The 26,942-nt window shown below is 41.0% G+C and overlaps 1 long non-coding RNA gene across 1 annotated transcript in view; it reads right to left on the reverse strand.

The window, feature by feature from the left end:
* LOC120358531 overlaps positions 1 to 12,516 on the reverse strand; it is a 70,741-nt gene extending 58,225 nt beyond the window's left edge. The window contains exons 1-2 of the long non-coding RNA XR_005575469.1: positions 11,635 to 12,516; positions 10,596 to 10,637 (exon numbers count right to left, since the gene is read on the reverse strand). This is a non-coding gene — a long non-coding RNA (uncharacterized LOC120358531). The remainder of the gene's footprint in view (positions 1 to 10,595; positions 10,638 to 11,634) is intronic.
* Positions 12,517 to 26,942: the final 14,426 nt, after the last annotated feature.

The following is a 26,942-nucleotide window of genomic DNA, read 5'->3' on the forward strand; positions in this document are numbered from 1 at the left end:
CAATCTGTTTGGCCGCGCGATAAAAGAAAAGAAAAAAGGAAAAAGTCGCTATCAGCAAAAATGACGTAAGTAACGTTGCGCGCGATAAGCGTTAAAAATTAGAAATGTGAAATTGATTTATACTTTGGGCTGTCTCGCAAATTTGATTTGACAGCTTCCTCTCCTCGAGTCCCGTTGCAACAATATTCGTGACGCCGAGATATGATACCGCAAAGCGACGTGGGCATCGCTCAAGACCAAGTAGAGATAACAAGAATTTTTTTTCCTAGGAGCCGTATTATATATCAGGTACAAGGATCTTCGTAGGATTTAACTACGTGACCCCGCCACAGACTTGGAGGCAAAATGCGTCTGTCTGTCTATCGACGGCTTCGACATCGGTTCATCGAGGTTGATTAACTCCCCGATACAGCGTGAGAAATCGACTCAAGACCAGATGCTCGCCGTAATGTGATACGTGTATACGCCAGGCAACGTGCGCGCTTTTCCCACTTCCGAGACACACGTAAACTCGCACACGGTAATTTATCAGACGCACGGAAACGTTGCCGGTCGGCCGCAGCGCGGCGGTCATAAATTGGCCGACTCGTATATAAATTTCGGCGCGTCAATAAATGTCGGCTAAATGTCGCCTGGCGATAAGCTCGTAGTCACCAAACGCTCGCGATCGATCCGTGCTTTCAAGGACGAGCGCGATTTATGTTACCATATAATAACGCTCGCGTGGGACAGCCGGGTCAAGTACGAAGACGAATCCTTCTTCTTCGAGAGATAAAAGGAAGGATCGTACCGCGCGCTGGGCAGCTTACGAGCAGCTGTCGGGCGCGTTGATGACGAGAGAGATGTTTTCGATCGCGCAGCCGTCGCGGTGGTCGAATTGTAATGGACCGCAATTATCCGTACGCCCATTCACGTTGCCTCGGGTCTAAAGAGACCTCATTATGCGCGCCGCTTCTGGCAGCAGCGCGGAGCGAGAAAAGGGTTGCCATGAATTACTACTCGGCGCGCAAGGGGTTGACCGCTTTATACAACCGGGAGCTGATTAACGGTGCCCCGGGACACTAACGATCTCGCGTTACCGAGATATAAATGATGATATTAACAATCTTATAAACCGCATCGTGGGAGTCGGTCGAAGGTGAAACGCCGTTACTGGCCGGAGTAATTAAGATCTTAATTAGGTATTCATTCGCGTACGTGAGCGCGGCTCAATCTTCTATTCCCTCGGCAGGCCGGCCGACCGGCCTGTCCGTCTGCCTTAAACACATCGACGTCGATGACACGCTAAAAGTTTCATAAATCTGTGATCACCTCGACGCAGGGTAAATTGCGTCCGCATCGCGTGCACGTGAATTTCCTTGGTAATTCAGTTATTACTAATTCCCTCGGGAGTAATTTCACCGAGAACCTCGCGTCCTTTTTATCCCCGCCGTACTCAATTCCCGAGTTCGCCGGAAATACTCGGGAGTATTTTCAAGGCGTATCAAAGTATCAATTGAACACTATATTAACTTTTTTGCTAATTTATTAGATCGATATACGAAGCATAAATCCGTGTGCCGTGCCTTATGGAAATTTGTGCGTGCGATAAATCAAGGCGCAGTTTTTATTTTTACGTTCGGGAATGCGCGAGGAATTTCAACGATCCGATTGTCCGTCGCTAACAATGCGACGAGTCCGAGCGCGGCTATTCCGTGAACCGGGCGCCGAAACGTCGAGGTAATTAAAATATTTAGACGGGCGCGAGAGTAGCGCGTGAGTACGTGAGGGCCCGCGAGGATCTTGCTCGTAGTGGGCCGGACAATAAAGTACGAGTCGGAATGCCGCTCGATCGTATCACCGCGACTTTTATGCTTCCTTATGTCGACCACCGCGGTGGCCGCGCGGAACGTCATGGCGCTCGACGTCTCATAAACAAGCCAATCCGAGTCCGGCAGTCAACTTTATTCGTGCGGGATAGAGACACTTTAGGGGTAATGCGATACCCGGGGACCCGAGGAGCAAAATCGAGATCAATGTCCGTCTCTCGGCAACTCGAATAGCGGGAGGTCCCGGCCGCGTAAACGAGGAAGCGAGACGTCGCGGAGGTGTTTTATGCGCGAAGCAAACGCTGTGGAACAAAATCTTTCTACATGCAATTGATACAAATAAGGAAAAGTAAGGGGTTGTGGAATACCATTTTGTTTATTTTTTTTTACAATAGCTCTGCAAATATTAACGCGGCATAATTCTAACCAACGCCAATTTATTAGCCATAGAGTTTTACTAATTATCCTATAAGCAAAAGTTTATCGGGTATCTAGAACGAACATAATTTACAATTTAAGAAAGAAGGAGGAATACAAATTATATAAGATGTTATTCCATCACCTCAGATATATTCCATACGATCACCGTTCTTTCTCTATTATATTATAAATCCCACGGTATCTTCTACTCCGTATTTGATTCAGCGTCCAATTGTTTTCAAGACATGCAACACAGCAATTATCTTTTGATATATTGGTATATAGTATATACGGGTGTGTATCAGCGATAATATAATATATTCTCGATTGAATGGCCTCCAATTCGGAGGTAGTCACTTTCCTGCGCGTATTAAAATCTTTTTGCTCGTAACGAGCGCTACCTGTATTTCTATACGATAGCTTGCCAAATGCGCGACGTACAATAGCAATAGCGTATGGCCGCGGAGAACATGAGGAAAGTGACATACGCGCTGCCGGAGGCGTGGCCGCGTGTGTGAATTTGATGTTTGAGTTCCTCGTACGAGCACCTGGTCGTTACCTCCGTCCGTCTCATCGGCCACGCTTGACTGACGGCTCCAAAGGATAAAACGTACATAAACACAGATACGCCGCGACTCGCGCAACCTCGCGTAGCGTGCAATTCATCTCCTCCTCGCGGGTAATCACTAGCGCGCCGATGAAATTCAATTTCCGTCACTTCCGTGGAAGACGCGTATTCTGAATCGCGTTCATTAGGCACGTCGTTCCCAACCCCTTGTCCGTCGCGTGACGGGGCAGAAGATAAGGAGGTGGCAGGGGTGCGATGCTGCCTGATGTTAATAAAAGGATACATTGACGCTCGGTGCTATCAGATCGCTGGGAAAAGGGCACGCATCGCGCTTCTCGGAACGCGCCATGTCTCTTTAACGCTTCGGATAGATGCGAGAAGATAAAGGAGAATGATGTTACCCTAATTATCAAAGTCTTCTTAATGATACAATGCTAACGATCTTTTCAATCCAATGCGTATTCTTTATATTTTATTATTTATCTTTGATAAAGAATAAAATTCTATTTATTATGCGATACAATATTTGATTCTGTACATCGATACGTAAGATCTTCTCACTTAATCTTGAAATTATACCAAATTTTAAAAATAAAGTGGACATATAAAGATAAAAGATAAATATTTTCAAAACTTTCCACAAGTTAAATTATTTATCAGCGCTTCTCGGAGATTTTTCAAATAAAATTTATCTCTGGCAGATATATTGTCGCTCATGCTTATAAACCAACGTATTCATATAAATGCGTTGAAAAAAAAAGCGACAAAGTTTATACGCATTCCACGCTGGTGTAATTTTAACGCCCCTCGTCACTCGCCGAGGTATAGGAAAACGAGAAAGATCGAGGAAGGGGGAAAGATGCGTTAGGGAGGCTAGATGAGACAAGCTTGCCTGTGATTCGCAAGTGGCGATTATCGGAGTAACGCGAAGAGTCGTTAATTATCGTCGGCTCTCACTACTCTCCGTGGCCGTCGCGGGGCCTCGCTTTTAATTGCGCCACGACCCATTTCACCGACAGGTGTTTAGAGCTGTAATGGGCAATCGAGCCAATGGAGTCGGACTTACGAGCTGCGAGAAGTGCGCGATAACGCCCTGAAGAGGCCGCGGTTAGAAGAATGCGAGAGCGCGCAAGTCCTGCGAGCGGGACTCCTCGAACGCAAGAACCTGTAATGAGATATAACTGTTTCGCCGTCGTGAAATCTGTTATTGTTTATTAAGAATTGCTTTTTGCGAGTGCTGCGTGCGCGAGCACGTACCGGCCGCTGGTTAATGGAGAAAGAGAATTGAACGTCATGCGGCTTGGCACACGTAGACTCGGCGATTAAGACCTGCGCGCGCGTAGAGCGTTCCCAGACTTTGAGACTTCCGTCGTGTTCAAGTTGCCTCGCTTCCCGTTTCACCGCATGCAGTTACGTTTTATACAATCTCTTAAAAAAAAAATTCAGTTTTGATTTAACGTGACACTAAAAAGTGAAAAACAGAACTGCGACAACGGAATCTCTTTATAGTGTTAGTTTACTTTCTATTCTAAACTTTTATCGTACTGACAGTTGCCCGATGTTATTCCCAACTTAAATGTTATATTTTCAGTGGATGGCGATCAACTTGTTTCCAAAATGAATTCTTTCGTAATTTCGACGGGAATCGATGTTACCACAAGCGAATTGATCTGAGCATCGGGGTCGCGCGTGGGTGTGCGATCTTTTGAGCGAAGCCGCGTCGAAGATTATCTCCATTATCTTGCTCTATCGCGCACGATCCTAAGATCTCACCCCGAGATACGATCGCGAGCGCGAGCGATCGGGCATCTTTGCTCGCGCGCGGCGCGGAGGAGGGCAGGGTCCAACCATTCCATTACGATCTTGCGAGTACAGGTCGTGCTATACCTTCCTCGGTGCCTGCCCCTCATGAACAGCACTGCTCTCCACATCGCGATCCTCGTGGAGATCGCTCGACGATCGAGCGTTTCTCGCCGCAATCGTCCAACTAATCGAACTTTGGCTCGAGATTGCGCGTAAATGCTCTTTTTGATATTACTAAACTAATAGAAAATTCTAATAAGTCTCATTTTTATATTTTATCAATTCTCTTGTGATAATGTAACAATATTTAATTAAATAAATTTCTCAGATTATATTTTAAAAAAATATTGATTCGAATAGAATTTGGTTTCTATGTCTTGTAAACATCCAAGTCTCAATTGTTCTCAGTGTAATCTTCTAGCAGCTAGTGTTGCATCTTTGCAACGTTCTCTTTTCACACATAAATATAAAATATATTAGTAAAATGGAGTTTACACTCAAAAATTAAAAATGAGTAAGCATATAACATTGATCAAGATATACCGCCAAAGAGGCTAAGCGTTGAAAAAATAAAAAAAACGAGATATTGATAAATTCATTTACAAAATATTTTTAAATACAATTAGTAAAAAAGTTTTTAATAGATAAGGCTCTTTAAAAAGTTAACATTAGTTTTATTATTAAATATTTCGCATATACATATAGAGTTGTTCTTTAAATTATTATTTTTTATTTCAAATGAAGTAATATTTATACGCTGAACGGAATCATGGTTCGCAAATCCGCGCGATGCCATGGCTAGAGAACGTGCTCTCGTATCGTCGGTGGAGGATTTTAGTCGATTCGCCGTCATGCATCAGTGTATCGGCGCGTCGTCGAGGTCCGCGATATCAGCTTGGCGATCTCCCGACGATTTGTCAGCGCTCGACCGGCCGTGTAGCCGCCTTATCAAATATATATCGGACACCGCTTCCACCGTGTGTTTACTGCGATGAGCTTTCGCGTATGCACGTGTGCGCGTGTACGGGGCCGATCGGATCACCAGCGCGCGGAGCATCGAGGGATCGCCGATTTTTCCCTTATGATCGATTTGAATCTTCGCTCATTTTTCGAGCAGACGTCGCGTCCGTTCTAATCCGAATCCCAGTATTTTTTACGATGAAAAAGCTAAACGGCCGGAAATTTCGATTAATTCCAAACTGCCCATTGATATACATAGTAGAATCAAGTCAAGTAACATTTTGTGAGTTACAATGTAAGAAACTTTATTTCACAGATTTTCCAGATAATCGACTTTCCATAAATCAAACCTAAAATCTTTGTCATTTTGTAATACTGTCGCTTAGTAAAGCGGACCCTTGCGTCCGTCCATTAGAGAAAGCTCATTAGATTCCAGGTTTTTTTTCGTAATTAAAACCAGCTGTCCGAATAGAGTACGCTATCTAAAACTTCAAGAGCAAGGTGCAGCTTCGGCCGCTCGTATATCTGTTGCGAGGCCAGGCTTCTGATATTAAAACTGGTCGTACGTTTTACCATTTAATGTAGTTAGTCGCGGTTACGTTAGGGCACGAAATAATTTCGAGACCACACGATACCAGAACGCTCGCGTCGTCGACCGGTTCTCGTTATCTCGACCGATGCCCGCGATGTGAAGCTGTTCGATTATAAGAGATCCAAAGCGGTGAACTACGATATTAGTTTCGGAGGCGATCTCAGACCCGTGGATGAAGTGGTATCCCTTGTAAGTCTAATTTTCTTCGAAAGGCAACTCATTTGAAATTCAATACGGAAAAAAGGTCAAACCAATATTTTTCGAGAAGATACAGGGTCCGTTAGCTCGATTGCATTGTAACTTACTGTTCGAGAAATTTCGAAACTCGATCTTGGTCGAAAGTGTGTGATCGATATATAGTATGACTGCCTAACTGTGTTTTATCGTACTATCTTAGCTTCTAGCTCGGAACAAAATCGGATTACGTCGCTTGTCGCACGAAGCATGCCTGTAATCCTATTTTAGAAGATTGGGATGATTTATAAAGTTGGCACGACATTCTATTAATATAAAAGAAATGCATAGAGTTTCAGTGGCACTTTTCATAATTCCAAAGTTCTTTATAAAAATAACGAAGAGTTCTGCAGTTTTTATCGTAAAAAAACAAAAATAAAAAGTATGTGCTAACTTTGTGAATCTAGCACAACTCCTCCACTAAAGTGCAAGAAAACAAGAAATATTAGTATATTTGATAAAAGTTTCAATTAATACTATCAGAGTTCTACCGATTGCAATTAAAAAAAAATTCATACATGTTATGTGCGTGATCTCTAATTATAAAATGTAATCTGCTACCGTCTATATGTCATATATTTTATTCTGAGCGTCTTAAAATGAATGTGTTATGTTAAAAAATTTAAATCCAACATCTTATAATATATGTTTATTTTTAAAGAAATATAATTAATATAACATAAATTTGAAATTTCAAAGAAACAAATTTATTAAGTATATCTATATAATTTCTGTTTATTGTATATAATAATAATTGGTAAGAGAAAATTTCTCAAAGAATTTTGCACCGCCCACACATAATTTTTTTTGTCTTTTTCGCATTGATAAAACGAATCACTATAAAACGAATCACTGGCTTCTTCATTTGACTCATTTTTAAACATGGATTTTTCAAACTCTTCTATCATTACTCACTACTATTTAATATGTTTAAGAATAAAATATTAAAAATATAATCAGACATTGTACGTATGTCTTAAGTTGATATTTATGTTATCAACTTAAGATATATAGAAATAGAATGAATAAGATTTACTTGTAAAAAAAGTTTCGCGGATAACACACTGGACTCTGAAAGACTTCTGATTAATGTCACAGACACGTTGTCACACAGTCTAGCGACAATTGCGACTGTTTCTGCTGCAGCGAGTTATTCTTAGAAGAAATGCTTAACTTTTTTTTAAAGACGGCCATGACTCGTCTATTAATACTATCAATAATAGAAGTTTGAAATTTCATTGTAGGAGTTTCCAGAGTACATAATTATTAATATGCCTTGTATTTTGAAAAGAAAATAATTATGTACCATATCTCTTTGTCAGTATGAAGTAAAACGTGGAAACCAAAACGAGCAACAGAAAAGCTCGCCCTCATACGCGGGTGTTAACGGACGAGCTTCTAGGCAGAGTGTACTCTCGCCCATCGCGGTCGGTCGGTCATAGGGCGTGAGAAGGCAACGGCGATGACGTCACTCGTGCATCCAACGTGCCGCAAAATAATTGCAGCCTCGTGGCAAGTGCCGTGTCATTAGGCGCCGCGATCATAGAATTTCGTGTCGTTCGCGTACGAAATGGTCATTAAATCATTATGTTTATCCGTCAACCCCGCGTGCCGGCAGCCTCTTGACCTCCCCGTGACCCGCCCGCACTCTCTCGCGTCTCCGCGATGACCCTTCGTCGCCGGGGATGAGGACGCGGGGCCGCACCGATCTCCACGTCGCTCGTTCGCGGTTCGATCGAACGCCTCCTCGCCCCCGCCGCTCTCCGTTTATTTTTCACCTCTTTTCCACCGATCGACGACGACGCGAGATTATGAAGACGATCCGCCTGTTGCGCGTGTACGCCGTTTAACGGCGGCGAAAGCACGATCGCGATGACGCGCGCCTCGGCATGCCGCGTGTCTTTTATGACAGTCAGGTGCCGTATAAATTTGTTTAATGCACCGCGACCCTGAAACAGCTGAGCCTGGTAATGGAATCTCCATATATGCGTTTCTTTATTACATCGAAAATTACGGGCTGCGACGAGCGATTCCCCGAACGCGGCCGACACTAACGCGGAACGTACGCGATAATTTACCGCATACTCGGGGACCATTGTGCCGCGGTGTTATCGTTCTTTCTTTCGCGAGAGCGACACGGTTGCGTCGTCGTCACCGTCGCGTCATTGTTTCCCGCGCGCGGAACGTGTCACTCTTCTTTCCATCGCGTCGGAAATGTGTAACTAACCGCGCTTCCTCCTTTCGACGTGGGTGTCTCGCGTTGAACGATCGATAGCGAGACTTTACAATGGCTCTCGTCCGATTTTGGCGAGCGCACGTTGTCGCAGGAAGAATCGTCGTGGGTACTCGCGTGAAACAACTGTCGCTCCGGCTCACCGTGACTCGGGCAATAAATCTCAAAAGGTCAAGATCGATTATTCCGATATTCCGTTAAGAAAGAAATTGCGCAGAGATGAGAGCCGAGTCGCAATTTATATGCCGTGAAATATCCAGGCAGTGCCTCTCCCTTTCCCTCGATTCCCAAGATCGAGGCTCGATCGCGTCCCGGCTGTCTATCTCACGAACTTCCTTTCGGCGCGTCGTCGGGGCGCATCTAAGAAATTGATCTCGCGACTCGCACGCGAGACGGATCTGTCCCGGGAGAGAAGAGGAGAGGAGAGGAGAGACAAGGGAACGGGGGCGGTAAAGATGGAAAGAAATCGAAGACGAGCTAAGGGGAAGAGCTCTTCCATACTCCCCTCGCATCCTCGCGAGCCTTTGTATGGGGCTCTGTAACGAGATAAAGCCAGGTAAAACTCCGAAGGCGCGTATCGCCGCGTTTCTCCGGTGATTGTTATCTGCCGGCGATATATTAAGCGCCATTACCAGTATTTAGAAGGCGGCGCTCTACCGTGGCGCAGCACTCTCGCGTTTTATCGAGATCGTCAGACGCTAGACGCGCCAAGCTTTTAATCCGAGAATTCGTTATGACCCGACCGTACGTGGAAAAGATGTCAATACGACTTCGAGTAAGATCTATTTGTATCTTTTGCCATTTAAATTTTTATTTTGCTGCAAACACAATTTTCTTTTTTCCATAAAACAAGCTCTCCGATGAAATCTTTACTTGAATTTATCTTGATGATATTTATATGTCAAAGAGAATTAAAAAGTACGACCTAAAAGTAATATTCAAGATATTTTTCAAACATCTTTTATAAGATAAATATAAAATTGTAATTCAATAGGTTTAATTGAAATAAATCAAATACATAATACGTCAATAAAGTGCCAATGAAGAGCAAAATATTTGATAAGAGTTCCAGTTAGTACTATCAGAGTTTTACCGATAATTGCAATTAAAAAAAAATGTATATGATTAATATTTTTTCGCACTAAAATATTAAACATATCACGACACTTGGACAAAATTAGCATTTTTTTCTTTCTTGTTTTTTTACGATAAAAACTGCAGAACTCTTCGTTATTTTTGTAAAGAACTTCGGAACTATTATATGAAAAGTGCCACTGGAACTCTATGCATTTTTTTATATTAATAGAATGTCGTGCCAACTTCATAAATCATCCCAATCTTCTAAAATATGATTACAGGCATGCTTCGTGCGACAAGCGACATAATCCGATTTTGTTCCGAGCTAGAAGCTAAGATAGTACGGTAAAACACAGTTAGGCAATCACATGTACGATTCATGTACGATACGATACTTTTACACTGAGAGAAAAACTACCTTAACAAAAGAATTTTACTTAACACAAAAAAATTTACTCGATGGGTCCCAAAAGCTTATTCAGATGCAGTCAAATTAAAAAATTTTTTAATTGATATATTTATATAAATAAAATAAAGAAATAATTTTTATTTAAGTAATTTTTTCTTGCACTTCTAGAAAATATTTACTGTTAGACTATATTTTTATAAAGATAATCAGTTTTTTTAATCTAAAAAAAAACAATTTAATTAAGTTAACAAATATTATCAAATATTCTTTGTAAAATCATTATTTAAATGTAAAAAATGTAAAAGAACAAAATTATATTCTTAAGAAGTAATGTGTCTACTCAAAAGCAAATATTTTATTTAAACAGAACAAACAAATGCTTACATTAAAGTATACGTTTTTAAAACAATGTATTTTTTTCATTAAAAAATTTTTTTTCTCTCAGTGTAGGTATATCTGTTATCCCATCTTTAAATAATAATGCCACTCACCATTGCAATGCGCAGCAACGGAGTTGTAGCTACGACGTTAATCTGTAAAATATAAATATAGCCAAATTATAATAAAGATGCTAAATAACATAATTAATATTCCAAAAAATTATTACACATATCAACTTTTGTATTTCTCTTTCAAATCGGATATTATTTGATAAAATAATTCTTTTCTTAAAAAGAATTTTTGGTTTTGTAAGCATATTCCTTGTGTATATTCCAGTGAATAAATAATGCAAATTGCTAAAAATTTTAAATCTTACACATACAAACGTTTCGAGAATGTATCAGATCTAATATATCATATTTCGACGTAAAATAAATGTTGCATTTTATTAAACAAGTTTTAAAAAGATGGTTTTTATAACGTATTCAAACACGTTTTACACGCTTTAAGTAGTTTTAGACAATCAATAAAAAAATTTGTGTTAAATTTAGCATATATCGCATATATCCTAAATGATCCCACTTATAGTAATAATTTAATTCAAGGTAAATATATTAAAAAGTAATGCAAATACTACGTAATTTATACGAAAAATATGGATCAAGATAAAGTATATTGCTTCAGTAAAATTAACATTTATAATATGTTGATATATTTTATTCACTTATCTTGAAATTGTTAAAAATCACATTATTTTTATTTTATTTTATTTATTGTATTCTTTGTCCATTCATTCATAAATTATGTTATATAAAAATTATGTAACAGTTGTATTTTAACAAAAAAAAAGATGTTGAATAATTTAACAAGATTCTAGTAAATTGCAATTACATTAAATTAATAACTCAAGTATGTTAAAAATTCAACACAAAAATTTTAATCAAAATCAGAATTAAAATAAATATAAAATGTTTCTTACTGTGTAAGTATGATAGATAAATTCTGACAATAATTACCGATCATCCATTGCTTTTTGTATGCAAGAATGTACATAAGATAAACGCGAAACGTGACAATCATAGCCAAACAATCAATTCTACAATAAATAATAAATTATTTTATCATTAAATAAATAAATATAGTAATTACCCTGATGGTTGCTCCGTTGATGCTCGACGTCTCCCCGGGTCTTCTTCTTCTCTCTCTCCTCCGTCCGTTGATGCTCTTCACGGCACTCACACATACACACTCACTCGCCCGCGAAAATAAGGTTAATTTCTCGCGCTAATCGCGGGAATACGATGATCGCGCGGCACTTTGACACGGGACTCCCGAGGTTAATCGTACCCGAGGTGCACTTCGTTACATCGTGACAGGAAGAATAAAAAGATTAAACATGAAAAAGACGCGATAGCGCGATGCTACGAAATCCACCCGCGAACCAACCTCACCGACCCGCTCGTCAACGACCAAGGCGACACTGACACGATAGATTTCGGGCGAGTTAACCTCTGATGTCGACGCATGTGTACATCCGCGTCCGCGACCTGCCGTCCGCGTTCTGCTCATGTAGAATCGGCCCTTTACACAAATCACTCCGATCGAGTGCGTCATACCTCTTCCCAACGACGCACGGCTCCGCGAGGGCATTCGCGCTCGCTCGAACACGTCGCCAACTATGTAAACAAGCTGTGTGCTTACATGTCACGCGGATGACGAAGATCGAGGCTATTCATGGCTATACGGGATAATTATACGCGACACGACACTGCTCCAGTACGAAGTCGACCCGCTCCGCGCCCGCGACGATTCACAACAATCACCACTAATGCCACTATTGCCACTAACCGAAATATTCAAATATGGCGTCGGTAACGCCACCCATCGCCACCCACCGCCGCCCCCGTCGCCCCCGCCGGTATTGCACGAGTCATACGTACCGACGGATTACTCAGTAATGCATAAATGAAATTTAACATCGCACGCGCGATATACTTTACGCGTTTCAATTCTACGAAATATTGTGGTTAACAAACAGACGTACATCGCGAATTTCTATTCTTTATTTAATTTCCGCGAATCGATGATTCGGCTCTCAACTATATCGAGTAGTGCGCGGAAAAAGACGCTCACTCAAGCCCTATTTCCTCAGATGGGCAAACCGCGCGAAATATTTGCTACTAACATACGTTTTCGCGAACGAGTCGCAGGACCGAATCGCGCGGGTTGACGACTCCGTGTAAAGTTCGCGGTCGACAGGTCTGCATTGCTCGCGATCGCGTCCGATTGTGAGAAGTGCGTATCTCCGCCCGCCGAATCAAGGCCACCCGAACGACAACAATGTCCAGTGTCCACACCGCGCGCCGCGCCGTACGCGTCGTAGAAAAAACAAACACGTGACACCCCTGCGTCTCGATTCTCGTTATCGACACGGAATATTTATCGCATGTGAAAATTGATCGATCAATCGGTCGGTGACGAGCGAACTAGTGAGGTTAGTTCGCGGGCGGATCGCAGAGCATCGCGCTATTGTGTCTCTTTCGTGTCTTATCACGTACTTAATCGGAGCGACCGGTGTAAAGTGATCTGCGTTCTGCATAGTGACCTCGAAACGTGGGTTGCAACGTGTATGGATATCAGAAGTTTACTCGCCTGAAATCCATCGCGCCGTACGCCTCCGGTCGGTGACGAGCGGCCCGGCGAGGTTAGTTCGCGGGCGGATTGCGAAGCATCGCGTTATTGCGTCTCTTTCGTGTCTTATTATCTTATTCTTTTCGTCGCGATGTAATGTACGTCTGTCGAAGTATGTACATGATTGAGTGCCGTGTCAAAATGCCTGATATTCTGCCTCTGAACTCTTCGCGGGATGTCGTCGGGCGTCCTGCATTTCGTTCTGCCTGGATTTTGCTGACATTGCGTAAGGTAAGAGTTAACCTTTACGATACCATGCTCAAGACGATACCTCATTTCTACCATCCTGGTTATCTCGAATTTGTTCGTTTTCTCATCTATTTAAAATGGTTAAAAAAAAATCTCTAAAAATTGACGAACATACTTTCTCCTTTCTAGAACATGTTGAAAGTTTATTTTAAAAAATAATAAAATGTATGTATAATTTAATAATCCATCGAACTTACGAGAAATTAATGCAAACAAAAATCGGTTGGATACGAAATACTCAGGATAGTAGGAAAGTGGTTAATACTGCTCAATTGAAAGCGTTTCGGAAACTCAACGGAAGAATTCTTACTTTGTGTGAGTTATGTAAATATATTGTTTAATCGTTGGTTGACGCAATAGCGAAATCTGTCGACTGTTACTCGTAAATTATGATTTTAGTAATAATATAAATAGTTGAAAATATCAACATGTAATATTGATTTTAATAATTCGTTTTAAAAAAGTTGTCAATTTTATTAACATATTTGAAAGATAAATTTAATTTCTCAATTGAAACAGTATTTATAAAAATCTGTATTTGTTAATATTGTTTTTCCTATTTTTTACTCAAAGAGGATTTAAGTTATGTGATTTTAATAAATAAAAAATTCTATTTTTATATATGTAATAAGTCAAGAAAATTAGATTATATAAATTGTTGCAAAATATCAAACTCAATTTAATTCTTTTTTATTTATTAAAATTATAATATTTTATTTCTCTCGGAGCAAAAAAAAAATAATTAGGAAAATAATAAATAATTTAGTTTCTTCAATAATTTCTAATAAAAACAAAAATGCTGTACTATTAATTTTAATTGTATCTATTATTTTAAAATATTTATTAATTTCCTCAAATAATTTCTAATAAAAACAAAGATAATTTGCTACCAATTGTAATTGTATCAGTTTGAAATATTTACTATTTAATATTTGAGTACTATTTAATATTTAATATTTGAGTCTGAAATCAGATCTTTTACTTGAGTTGTTTCATTTTGCACCCGATAAAAAAAAAATAAAAATTAAATAAATGCAATATCTTTTTAAATCATTTCTAGATTATATTTAAAAGATATACAACTTTTTTTAAATCAATATTCAACTGATACGACATTTAGATAAAAACGTTTATTACTGAAACATCTAAAAATTTAGCTAAATGTAAACCTGAAAATAACTTATAATTTAATTAATGCTCCGAAGACTAAGGTCAACGAAATAAAAAATGCCAATACAAATCAACACAAAATGGTCGTGTGTATATACAAATTTATTCCAGAGAGACATGTTTCTGAAAAGTCTAGATTTAATAAATTTATATATACACACGGCCGTTTTACGTTGATTCTTATTGGTTTTTTTATTTCGTTGAAAACAACTTTTGTTGGATCGTCAAGATACTAATGAAAGATGTGCAAGCATGATGAACATTTTTGACGCTCTAACAAACAGTTCGAGTGTCGTACATAATTATTTTAATATAATAAAATTATTTTCTGTTTTATAGCTCATTTTTTAAATACTTTTAGTAAGAAAAATTATTTAACACCTATACTTTCAAAAATTAATTCTTAAATTTTAAAAAACAAATGAACATTTGATTGTTATGCCCTTGCGAAAATAATATGTTTATTGAAAATTTATGATATTTGCTTAAACGTCGAATAAATTTAATTGGAGTTTTCAAACATTTATTGTTTGAAGTGTTTATGAAATGGAAATATAGACATGGAATTATTTGTTAGATATTCACAACTATGTTTGATAAGTGTTTATAAAGTATTGTGTGATGTTTTCAGAATGTTGCAAATATTCGGGGCATTTAATTTACATTGAATTATATTTTATACAGAATTGTACAAAAATCAATTCAAAATTGTTTTAATTATAAAAATTACTAAGTATCAAAATATATCTCTCACAGTCAGTTCCTTTTGTCTTCGAATTCAACTTTGAAGACTCGCATTGAGAAAGTCATTTTATTGAAAAAGTCAGTGAAAAATTTCATATTATTGTACCTTATATTCTATTGTGCGAGGGAATTTTTGTTTACAAAAAAATAGAATTACGCTTTGTCTATTAGACAGCAGTGCCTTATCATATCCGTTTCAAAAGTTCTCTATATTATGGAAAAGTTTATTAATTATTCATAAACAGATTATTTATGAGATTGTCTTTATGCGCGTTGAATTCAGTGTTATGTAAATGTTTTGAAAGAGTTTCTTATCAACTGATGTTTCAATAGCGTTTAATAACAGTCTCAAATACTTCCATTATAATTTTCCAAGTATTTATAAAATTGTTATTGAACAGAGGATTTCCCAAATATTTACAACGAGGCTGTCAAACAATATAATCATCTTGTAAATCTCTTCATAAACAATGTGAAATTCCATTATGATTCTGGATTATCTCTTGATAAATAGATAGTATTTTTCATTGACGATCGATTGAAACAATTAATACGGTAAAATTACGATGAAAAGACTGAAGGAGGTCTCCCGAACCTCAGTGTCATAATCATATATACGGAAAATAAATGTGTACAGAGCTATAATTACATGAGTCATCGCGTTGTTGAATATCATTCTGTTCATTACTACACTTTACTTCAGTACACTCTTAGGAATGTCAAAGTCGGAAGAGAAGTCGTCCGAAGAGAAGTCGTCCAGGTTCAGATCCAGGCGCAGGTTTTTTTTTTTATGAAACCGCGCTCGTCTGGCAATCGCGAAACTCACTCGAGCGTCGCGACGATGCGCGGTATCCCGGGTCGCTTCGATGCGTCGGTTGCACGCTTTAGATAGCCCTCGAAATGCGCCCGTGGTCGACTTGCGCGAGAGGTTACGCTCCAGTCTCGACCCCTCCCAAGAGCCGGGGAACGATCGCGATTCTCCTTGCGAAGGGGAATTCCAGCCGCGCCAGGAATCCCCGTTCCCGAAACACGTATCGAGATTCGCTGAGGCTCTCGACCGGGGATTATCGCGCCCGCTGAAAGAAGAGAGCACCGTTTCGCATAGAAATTTTTACGACAACGCGGCAGACAGGTGGGCGATACCGCTAACGGATTAATCCCGATCGTAAATGCAGCAACTGTTACCCGATTTCATTATGCGATCCGAGAATGAAATGCGCGTCTTCAGAACAAAGCCGACGTGTAACGCCGATTCCTGTCGTGTTACGCGATCCGGCGATTTAAATAAAATATCAATTAGCGCTCAATGCTCACAATCAGTACGGTTCTTCGAAAAATTCCACGTGTGTGCACCTGGATCATGTCCGATATAAATCATTCCGATTTTATCACGAGAGCGCTTCAGTTATCCGAAAGATCTCTCCCGGCTCCTCTTCGTTAAGCAATCCTCGATATATCAAGGGGATATATGAGGGGAAATGTCACAACCAGTCGTGGAAGGCATCGTGGTGGAAGCGCATCGTTGTCGAGGTCGATCATTTCGCAGATAATAATTGCGCCTCCGCTCAATAATCTCGATTCGTCTTGATCGATTGGAACGATTAGTCGCGGCGTCGCGTCGCGTAGAAAAACACATCGGTGACGCAATCGCTAGATTTCTAAATCGGACGCGGAACTCGAGATGAAATCGCGGATTTATCGCGAGCGCGCAGCCGGTAGAAGATAAACGCGCGATCACGAGGACTGTGTCCACGCGATGCTGCCGGACGGTGATAAATAGTCGACGTTCCGGTGGAAGTCAGTAAACATAAAGCTTGATTTCAATATGAATGAACCGGTGGTTCTAAAGCCGTTTAGAAATGAGATATGTTGGTGCAAACATATTTTAGAGTCTCGAAACTGCCGCATGATGTTTTAATCGCGATTCTTCGATCATTTCAAAATCGATGACGTCCCTGCAAAAATGTCAAAGTAGGCTATTCTTTATTTTAGTTTTGCAATGTGCAAACGATTGACTATATTTTCTTAGATAAAACAAAGGAATGAGAATTTTATTGAACATATTCGAATATATAAATTCGCATTTTCGAAGTTTATTCCAACATCAAAATAAGATGACTGCGTAATTTTCTGATAGTTTGAAACTGTTTCGGTACAACACTCTTGGTTTAAATCCTTAAATAGGTTTGAAATAATGAAAAATAAAAATGGATCTTATCTAAATAATTTTAATAAAAAAAATAATATTTTTTAGTGATAAAACTAATTGGGGACAAAATTGAGTTGAAAAAAAAAAATCTAAAGGATTACTAGAGCTACCCGAAATGAAGGACTGTTTTTTTTTTACAATAAAGGACATAGAATCACCGTAATAATACGATAAAATTAAGATTGTGCTCATTATATGATTTTCATATGAAATCTTGTCCTAGTATAATAGGTAATATAATCCTCTGCAATTTTTTCCTTTGAACAGACGACTACAAAATCATATGCGTACGTAGAGCGTAATGTGAAACGTTTCCTCAACTCGGAGATCGACGATTCGAAAAGCCGTCTCGATCTCTTCGGAATACGATAAACTTACGATAAACCGATTAACTTAATTTACAACATCGACCGCTCGGCTAGAAATCAATTGATGTCGCCGCTTAAACTTAAGGCAATTTGAATGTAATGCTCGTTAATTTGGAGATTTCATCGGCGCAACATGGTCGATTTTCAACAACCGTCATAATTTCTTAACTGGTCTCCTAAGTGTGGGCGATCGTAGATTTACAATTGATCGATGCGATAGACGGCTGCTCGTTCGCTGTAAAGTTCCGCATTTGGCAATACAGATTAGTAAGAAACGGATACGTTGTAGCGATATCATAGCGCGTATAGTCAACCTACAATAAAATGTAATTATGCGATCGGCAAATCGCGCCATCGCGTGGTGGCGTATTTATAGGTCGGAACGTGTGTTGTTTCAAATCTTTTTAAGATTCCTGCGGGGGACTCGTCGGGTTCCCGCTTGATAATGCTGATGGAAACTCGTCCTAGAAATCGACGAAGCTCCGTTTAATCGACGCCCGTGCGAGCATACGCGTCCGCATCAGGGTCGTCGCCGTGGGCGTTTCGACCGTCACAAATTACGACGTTCGCCTCGTCTCCTTAGTTCTTTCTCTCTTTATCTCTCGTCGAATGGCCTTCCCTCGTTCGATCGCGAGCACGACGTTGGAAGGAACACTCGTCCTCGCTACTCTAGGCCAGTGAAAACATAAATTTCTTCGGCGCTTCTCTTCTCTCTCTCTCTCTCTCTCTCTCTCTCTCTCTCTCTCTCTCTCTTTAAACGCTCAGATCGTCTCCCGTTGTCTTCGGGAGGAGGCAAAGCAATCCGTGGAATGAGGAACGCTCGCCGCCGTGTGTACCTAAAAATTATACGTCTCGCGTGTGACGATAATTATAACATTAATCATGATCAACTCGCCCGTAATGTCTTCATTACGACGGATAGATTGACAGTCGTGCGGCATCTGTATGACGAGAAAGCTGCGTAAAAAATTACAGAGTAATGCTGGTGGAGAGCGGATAGATATTAACCGGAGCTCCGGACACGCGCGCGTGCGTAAAAGTCGAGATTAACATTTCAAAATTGATGTTGCATAAACATCTTCGAAACCGATTACTCTTCAATCCAAGACATTTCTACGCGTCAGATTATCATAATGAAGAAGAGTTGGCAATGAACATATTTGATTGTTAAAACTATTTAATTTTATATCTTGAATTATATATTTTTTTATGTTTATTAAAGTCTGAATAAAAGATTAGTAATCGAAACAAAAATCCATTTGCCAACGACAGTGAGACAGCCAATAAAATTCATCGATCGCGCTATTAAGATGCCGGGAGATGCCCTGCGTGTTCACGGGCATATACGTATACTCCAATTCCAGTTTCACCGAATTATCATAATGATCTTCGAAGCGATCGTGAGATGGAGGTCGATTTCTAATTCCCTGCTTGCGATCGGTATGCTCCATAAATTCGATAATTTACGCGCGATTGCACGGTTTTTTACGATTCGGCCAAATTTCGGCGAACGCCTTTGGCTACTGGAGCCTTGAGAAATGCTAGGAACACTCATCACGACGATCCGTCGTCATGTGAATTTTTCTAATCGTGAGAGAGGAATTTCTTAGGCGACACGTGGACTTTATGCAAAACGTATTTCCGATGTTCGTATTAAATGGAAAGAATTTTAATTTTGATATATTAAAAGGTTAACAGATAAATGAACAAATTGAGCTAACGGCTACTTCATCGCTTAACCGCGATAAGGATGACGTGAGTCGAAAATATAAAATGTTCAGAAAAGAAAAAAGAAAATTGCGTAAAACTAATTACTTTTTAAATTGTTCATGGCAATATTAAACATAAATTAAATAACTTATAGCTATTTGCAAATTGCTTGTTCTCTAGAAGTGATGTAAATATTAATTTTGTATGGTGTTATATTACACCTAAAAGCTTTTAGTTTATGTCATTTTTTAATTATTTTTTTTTATTTGAACTCAACTTGTGTAACTTTTATTGTACTGTTTCTGATTCAAGGCTGGTTTCCTGAAACGTATTTGTCGGTCTCCTACATCACTTTTGAAGCTATCGAATTTATGAATTAAAATAATTAAAAATATAAGAAATCATTAACTACTTATTTTATTATATTGAAAAAAGAATCAAATATTTAATAAGTAATAAATAACAATAATAAAAAGTTAAAGAAATCAGAATAAAACTGGCATGAATTTATTTTATAATCGTAATATTCTGTTCGTAGCATTATTAGCTAATTATTGATTTTATTGTTATCACTTACCTTACATTAGTACCGTTTATTGTGATAAAATTTATAGTAGTAAAATTTAGGAAACTTATAAAAATATAATATGATCTAAATTATAAAAATAACAATTTAATCTATATAATAATTGCAAATATACAACGAAAAATATTTTACAAAGTACTTTCTTTCATGAAAATATAAAAATTCTCTACAAAATTGCATATAATTACATTATTATCAGCTATGCAAATTGATTAAAAATTATTATCAGTTTTATTTAATTTTTTAAAATGTCGTTGGCACAACTGGATATAACTTGTCAAATTTTCGTTAAATTTATTTCCCATTCACTTTTCGTCACTAAATGTTTGTTGCTTATATTGAGTAAAAATATTGAAGATATGATTTAGGAGATCGCATTCAGCAACTTTCCTGCTACAGAACGACCACAGTTAATAATCAAAGTTAGAACATATCGTATCATCCAGGCGAAGACGAATGTGCTTGCCTGAGCTGGACGTGTGACACAGATGCGGTCGAGTCATGGACAACCGGAAGTGCCGACGAGGAGGCATCTCGGGATCATTGACAAGTAGACCTCTCCCTTTCTCTCTCGATCTCGCTCGCAGCTCAGGTTTAATTACGACTTTGCTAATGTTATTCACCGCGAGTTATCTTAATTGCCATATAATATCGTCTTATCGCGTCGCCTTCCGCTTGTGCAATCAAGGAGACACGAACCGGGAACCGGCGAAACTTATATGAAATTCCGTTGTAGATCCGCGCGATTTTCCTCGCGTTGCCCGTCCGCGACAATAAACGCGTAGACCATCGCGTAAATCCATCGCGCGAATTTTCCACGCGGCACGAAACATCACAGACGGCCCCGACAGTTCCTTTCAATCGACGCCTCACGGCCTCGTAATATATTTTATCACGCGTATCCTTTGATGTGGAATTTTTCACAGGTAGGAAAGGACAAAAGTGCCTGGTAATACACGTCGGCAGGTACGAAAATAGAATGATATACGGCGATTGCATTGCGATCGTGTTCGATCTTCGTGCTCGGTGCGGTGATCGTGCGCTTTGCACTCGCATGCGCTCGCACGCGGACGAGCGTATCGGCGCGACCACGACTTGCCATTCGGCAATGCGCGCGCGATGAAAAGTCGTTACATCTTTCACGCGGAGCAGCGCAGCGCGGCGTGGCGCGGCGCGGACGGAATCAACCGGCCCTTAACATGTAATTCGAAGTGTTAACGTTATTATAACGTCGGTTCCCAGCCCCGTCCCGATGATTATGCGGTTAAAGCGTGCCGAGGCCCATAGAGCTCGCCGGGCTACAAAGCGGCTGACTTGTAAAGGATGTAGTGCCGTACGTCCGTTAATAGCTGACATCGTGAATGGCGGGAATTTCATGCCTTTCCCGTCGCGACAGGTTCCTATCCACCTCTCCGGTTTTCTTTCGCTCGTTCCGTGTCATAATGAACGAGACATCTGTATCCACGCGGCCAAGAACGCGGCCTAGGTTCGCACTAACGCGATCGCGACTCCGATTCCTCTCCTGCGCAAAAAGGTTAACGACACCACCACGCCACTCGACCACCTCGACCGCTCACTCGCGTTTGCGTTGCCTAAGAGGATTAGAATATAACGACGGCGATCTATTATACAGTTCATTGTCGCGTCGGTAACAGCTCCAAGATTACGTTCTTTTATCATATTTTGACACTCGAGCGACACGTTACGCTTTTCAGACTTCCATTCAACGATGCGTCTTCATTTTGGAATCTTCGCTCCAAACATTAGCAGCAATAACTCATCGTCACGTGGAAGAAGCTTCCGCGCTAAGACGAAAAATAAGTATCTCATTTTTACCTATAAGAAGTTAATAAAGAGATGTGTGAGAACAAATATGCAACATATTGCAAAATATGTATTAACATATAAATAAGAGAAAAGATGTTCCTCAAAGACATCAGAGACTTCTCTTCAGGCGCGAATTAGATACGCGTGTCCGATTACGAAACAGAGAGGAAAAAGCTAGTATAATTAATTTTTTTTTTTCACGTAGCACACTTTTTACTTTGAAAAACCGCAAATGTTGAATTTAAATCCCCTTTGATCGCGTCGATCAAAACACATGTTTTCTGGGTATTTGCAATATTTTTGTATTTTCCTGGTCTATCGTCAACCTAACACGTATATCCGCCTCGGCACGCCCGTGCACGTAGGCACGGCACGGCGCCGCGCCGGTGAAGCGCGAGTTAGTCGCCGCAGCACATTCCCGGAGTTCGCCGGTAAATACAGCCGAGGGGGTTTTCCGTTTAGCCGATGATTTACGGCGCGAACGTGTCTCGGAAGGTGTCGATCGCATAATGGCGAGTCCTGTCGCCGTCGATCGCCGGCCGATACGGGTAATCACGGGGTGGCATCTACCTGGCCGCGATCATAACGATAATGGTCGCTTCGCGGGGAAGACTTCATCCTACACGCTGTCTGCACTGGGTACGCGCGGGCACTTTGCCGTGCTCTCGTGCACCATCTCCTTCGGTCGCATTAACTCCACCGCCTCGTCCTCTCCTCCGCGTTTCCACGCTATCCGCAGGGCCGAACCGTCCCGTCCGTCGCGTTACGCCGCTCTGGTTATTCGTTACCGCCGGTGGCCGCGACGAGAGTACGCCGCCGTTTCTTACCGGCGGCCCCTGAGATACATCACGCTCGGTTGACCGCGCGCGCGTGCGATGGCTCCGATCGATCAAGAAGCGGTTACGCTTTTTCGTCGCGAGAAATCGCGCGCGGTTCTTGCCGAATAAGGAAAAAGAGAACGTGAATTAATTGGACGTGGTAATCGTCGGGACGGCCGCGGCAGCGGCGCGCCGCATCCGTGCGAGACGGCCGGGCGCTGTCGACGTGAGGAGGCCGATACCGGGCAATCAACGGATATACGTATGTCTGACATAATAAACGTCGTCATCATCCACGATGAGCTGTCGTAAGTGAAAGAATTACAAGTTCTGCAAGGAGTCAAATTGGTAAATTATTATGTGTACCGAAGGCGGGATCTCGCGATCTCGCTTCGGTGTATTTATCGTCGCTGGTGAAACGCTCGGTCGCGGTGGTGCTCGACGCTTCGAAAAAATGTCCAAAATTGACAGTAATTTGTGACGGTCGTAATTTCTGGTCCTCCTCTTCATTCACACTGCGCGCGATGGGACCCGACCGGTACTATCATCATCACGCCGGGTGAGGTCGAGAGTCCATCCGCTGCACCTCGTGATCGGTGTGGTGTTACAGCAATTTCTGTAATATTGCCCACGTTGTTGTACGTGAGTAACGTTGTCGTGAGCTCTCGAACTAACAATAAAGAATCCTTAAGGCGTCCCGTCGGGCGGGAGAGCGAGCGCGGCCCTAAGCGGCCAGCTTAAAGCTAACGAGCCCCGGAGTGGAGTTCGTCGGCATCAACTCGGCTCGCCACAAGAGGCAACTTGTTTCCTCCAAATGCCGCTGACGATTTTCAACTCGATTGAACGCGAGCATCGCTCAAGCTCGACGCTGCGCGGCGCGACGCGGCGGCGGCGGCGCGCAATCCACGTCGTCGCGCAAAAAGGGTCGCTCGCTCCTATTCCGAGTTTATTTTTATTCCGCAACGCGTTTTTGTACCCATCGTTTGTTACAAGTACCCTCAGGGAGCACATTCAATTTTATGTTTTTATTATCCTGCACGGTGTACTTAAGTACAGTGACTCGCGGGCATCGAACCAACAAGATAAATAATCTGTGTACTCATCATCTTCATATTTGCAAGATTAATTAAAATGTTACTATAGAGTTACGTTGCGCCACCCACGTTTTCATCATTTACCGCTATTTGTTTCTCTTCCCATCAATTTGTTACCGGATGGACTATCACTTCAATGGCTCAACCGTCAGCAAACAATCGACCTCTCTCCAACCAACTTCACTTTCGATCATCCTCAATGATCTCGAGATAATCACACGTCACTCGTCATTGATTCTCGAAACTCTCACGTCAGCGAGACGTGCGAGACGATTTGGGAAACACCTATAAACGTCGATCAGAAATCCCAGTGCCAAAGGTGAGCGATCGCAACGATCGTTCCGGTTTGGACGCACGTCCCGGTTTCAAAAGCCCGGCAATGACAGCATCGCGGTCACATTTCACGCGGACTGTTGCCTACGCGTCACGACACCGAGAAATCATAGCTATTAATGTCACGGACGGCGAGGATGTTCCCGTATTTGTGCGCCCGGACTATATGTCATTGAGTAATCGACAGTCGGCTATTGAATGGCGAACGCTGCCGCACGAAGCGCACGGACGGTTCCTGGCGTCATCGTCACGTGGGAAACCACCGGGTGAAAGTCACAAAATTCTAACCGCGTATATTTCTCTGTTTCACCATTATTTATCGGCCGGTCGATCCCCGACGATCTTGTCCGCCCTCGACCGCGCTAGAATCGACCGAATTCTTTTAGTCTTCCATGGGTGTGGCGTCGACCGCGATCGGGGAATGGGACGATAAATTTTATTGAGACGATTCGTGGTAACCATCGGTTATCTTGAGATTCGGCCGAATCACTCGGCATACCGGAACTTGATCTCGTATCCTGTTCTCCGTCGGCTCGATGATATATTGACCCTTACGTGGCGATGGTATTCTCATGAGTTAGCTAATACCGAGATAATATATGGGGAGAGAAACTTCGTGTTATATATGTATATACATTTTATTTATAAATTATTGTACGGAGATGAGATGTTTAATATCAAAAGTTGAAAAATCATGCTGGACCTTATGTCATGTGAACTCACTGAATGTATTTCTTCCGTACTATTTGGTTGATCTTTTTTAATTACAAAGTTAGCACATTAATTACGGAGGAATTTGGTATAGGAAGTCGGTAAACAGATCGAGCTCCTTTTAATCTCGATGACCCAAACGGTCGCTCAAATTTGCGTCATGAATAACCGGCCCTACCCGTCTCCCGTTCTTTCCCTTCCGAAACGAGGAACCGTTGCTTGTGCCGCAGCCGGTCCATCGCCGCCGTAACTCAAGTTAGAAAACAACGCCCGTGAGCGTGTATGTATCCAGGTAGCGGTAAATTAGTAGCGTGGAGCCCCGAATTTCGGCCGCGGTAAAAGGAGGAAGGTCCCACGGCGGGGGAGTCCCATGATCGTCGTCGTGGCATCTCCTTCTTCTTCTCTGTCTCTCCCCCGTTTTCTCTCTTTCTTTTTCTCTTGATGCGTTTCTCTTTCCTTTTCCCTTCGAGACCACAGCGGGTCCACGCTGCTCCGGACGTCCCGCGGCGCGGCCCGGCACTCCTGATTAAAATTACTCTCCCGAGATCCGGCGAGATTTCCGCGGCGAAATTTATGAAATTGTCCCGGTTTATTGTTTTAAATGAGCTTGCGTTCCCGAAGAGATCAGCGCCAGATAAGGGATTCCCTGTAAATCCACAGGACAAGAAGAAGAACAGACGCGGGCGCGGACGGCGGTGGGGGCGGTCGACCCCCTAGAGCGGTGCCATCGCGTCGTGAAAATCACCCGGAGCAGCGAGGCTAAATCAGAATTAAAATTAACCGTCCCGCTAGTCCAAGTGGAAGTCTCGAGACGACCCCCCAGGGGTCCCGCGCACCCAATGGGGACAATGGCGTTTGTTTTTTCGTCAGGAATCGTTCTCTACAGTTCTTCCTCGGACATTATCTCCTCGCCCGCGTCTTTGCGAGCATGTTGAAATCGTGAAATATAGCGATGAGCAAGATCGATAGAATGACTACGCGTGTACTATAAATTTTGGAGCAGTAATAGAATTTTCTGTCATTTTGTGTTCTCTTTTGTCACAATATATGTAAATGAGTAATGAGAATTATTAAAAGTAGGACATGATGGTTGTCTCATGGTTGTTGCAATAGACGTCAATAAACTTATTAGTCAATGAATAAAATAATACTTTGTCGATTATAATTAGTTATAAAACATTTGTATACAATATTTTTCTAATTAACAATGATATAAATACTTTCTAAAGATGTCAAAATATATACATGTAAATGTCATTCAATAATTTTTATCTAAGAATGATGAAAATTAATGAAAAACACGAATGACCCGTGCTGTAAGCTGTAAGGGATCGGAAGACAAGTATTAAGTGTATTTAGTGCTAAGTAGATAATCGCTTTTTGAATAAATTCAAGAAGTTATATATTACGTTCACATTGTGTTCTAATGATTAATAGAAATTCATAAAACATTGATTGTACATTGCTCTGATGGCGCAAAGCTGTAACTATTAATTCATATTAACGTAATATTCAGAAACGTTAAGTGTGCATGTCGTGAACTGAAGATATCTTAATCTATCTGTGTCTTTAAAAAGATTTATAAATAGAAAAACGAAGAGAAAAAAGAGGAAGAAAGAGAGAGAGAACAAGAAGAAGATGCAGAAAGTAAAATATATATGCAATATTTTAACCAGCTATCAAGTTGCGTTATTCATCGGCAGAAGCGAAGACCTATTGTGATGATCTCTAGATATTGCGCTTAACGCAGACGTGATGAAATCATGAAGGATGACGTTGGCACGACGAGTGGCCTCTAGGCTGACCGGTATGCAACGAGAGAAAATTGTCTAGCGTCATTAGCCTTGATTCCACGTGGCTCACTATCTCGATGCGTCCGTAATTAACCTTTTTTAATTAGAATTAATATTAATCGCGTCGCGATACCGCTCGTACGTCATATCGCGC

This window comes from Solenopsis invicta, chromosome 8, assembly GCF_016802725.1.
Source record: "Solenopsis invicta isolate M01_SB chromosome 8, UNIL_Sinv_3.0, whole genome shotgun sequence".
Lineage (NCBI taxonomy): Eukaryota > Metazoa > Arthropoda > Insecta > Hymenoptera > Formicidae > Solenopsis > Solenopsis invicta.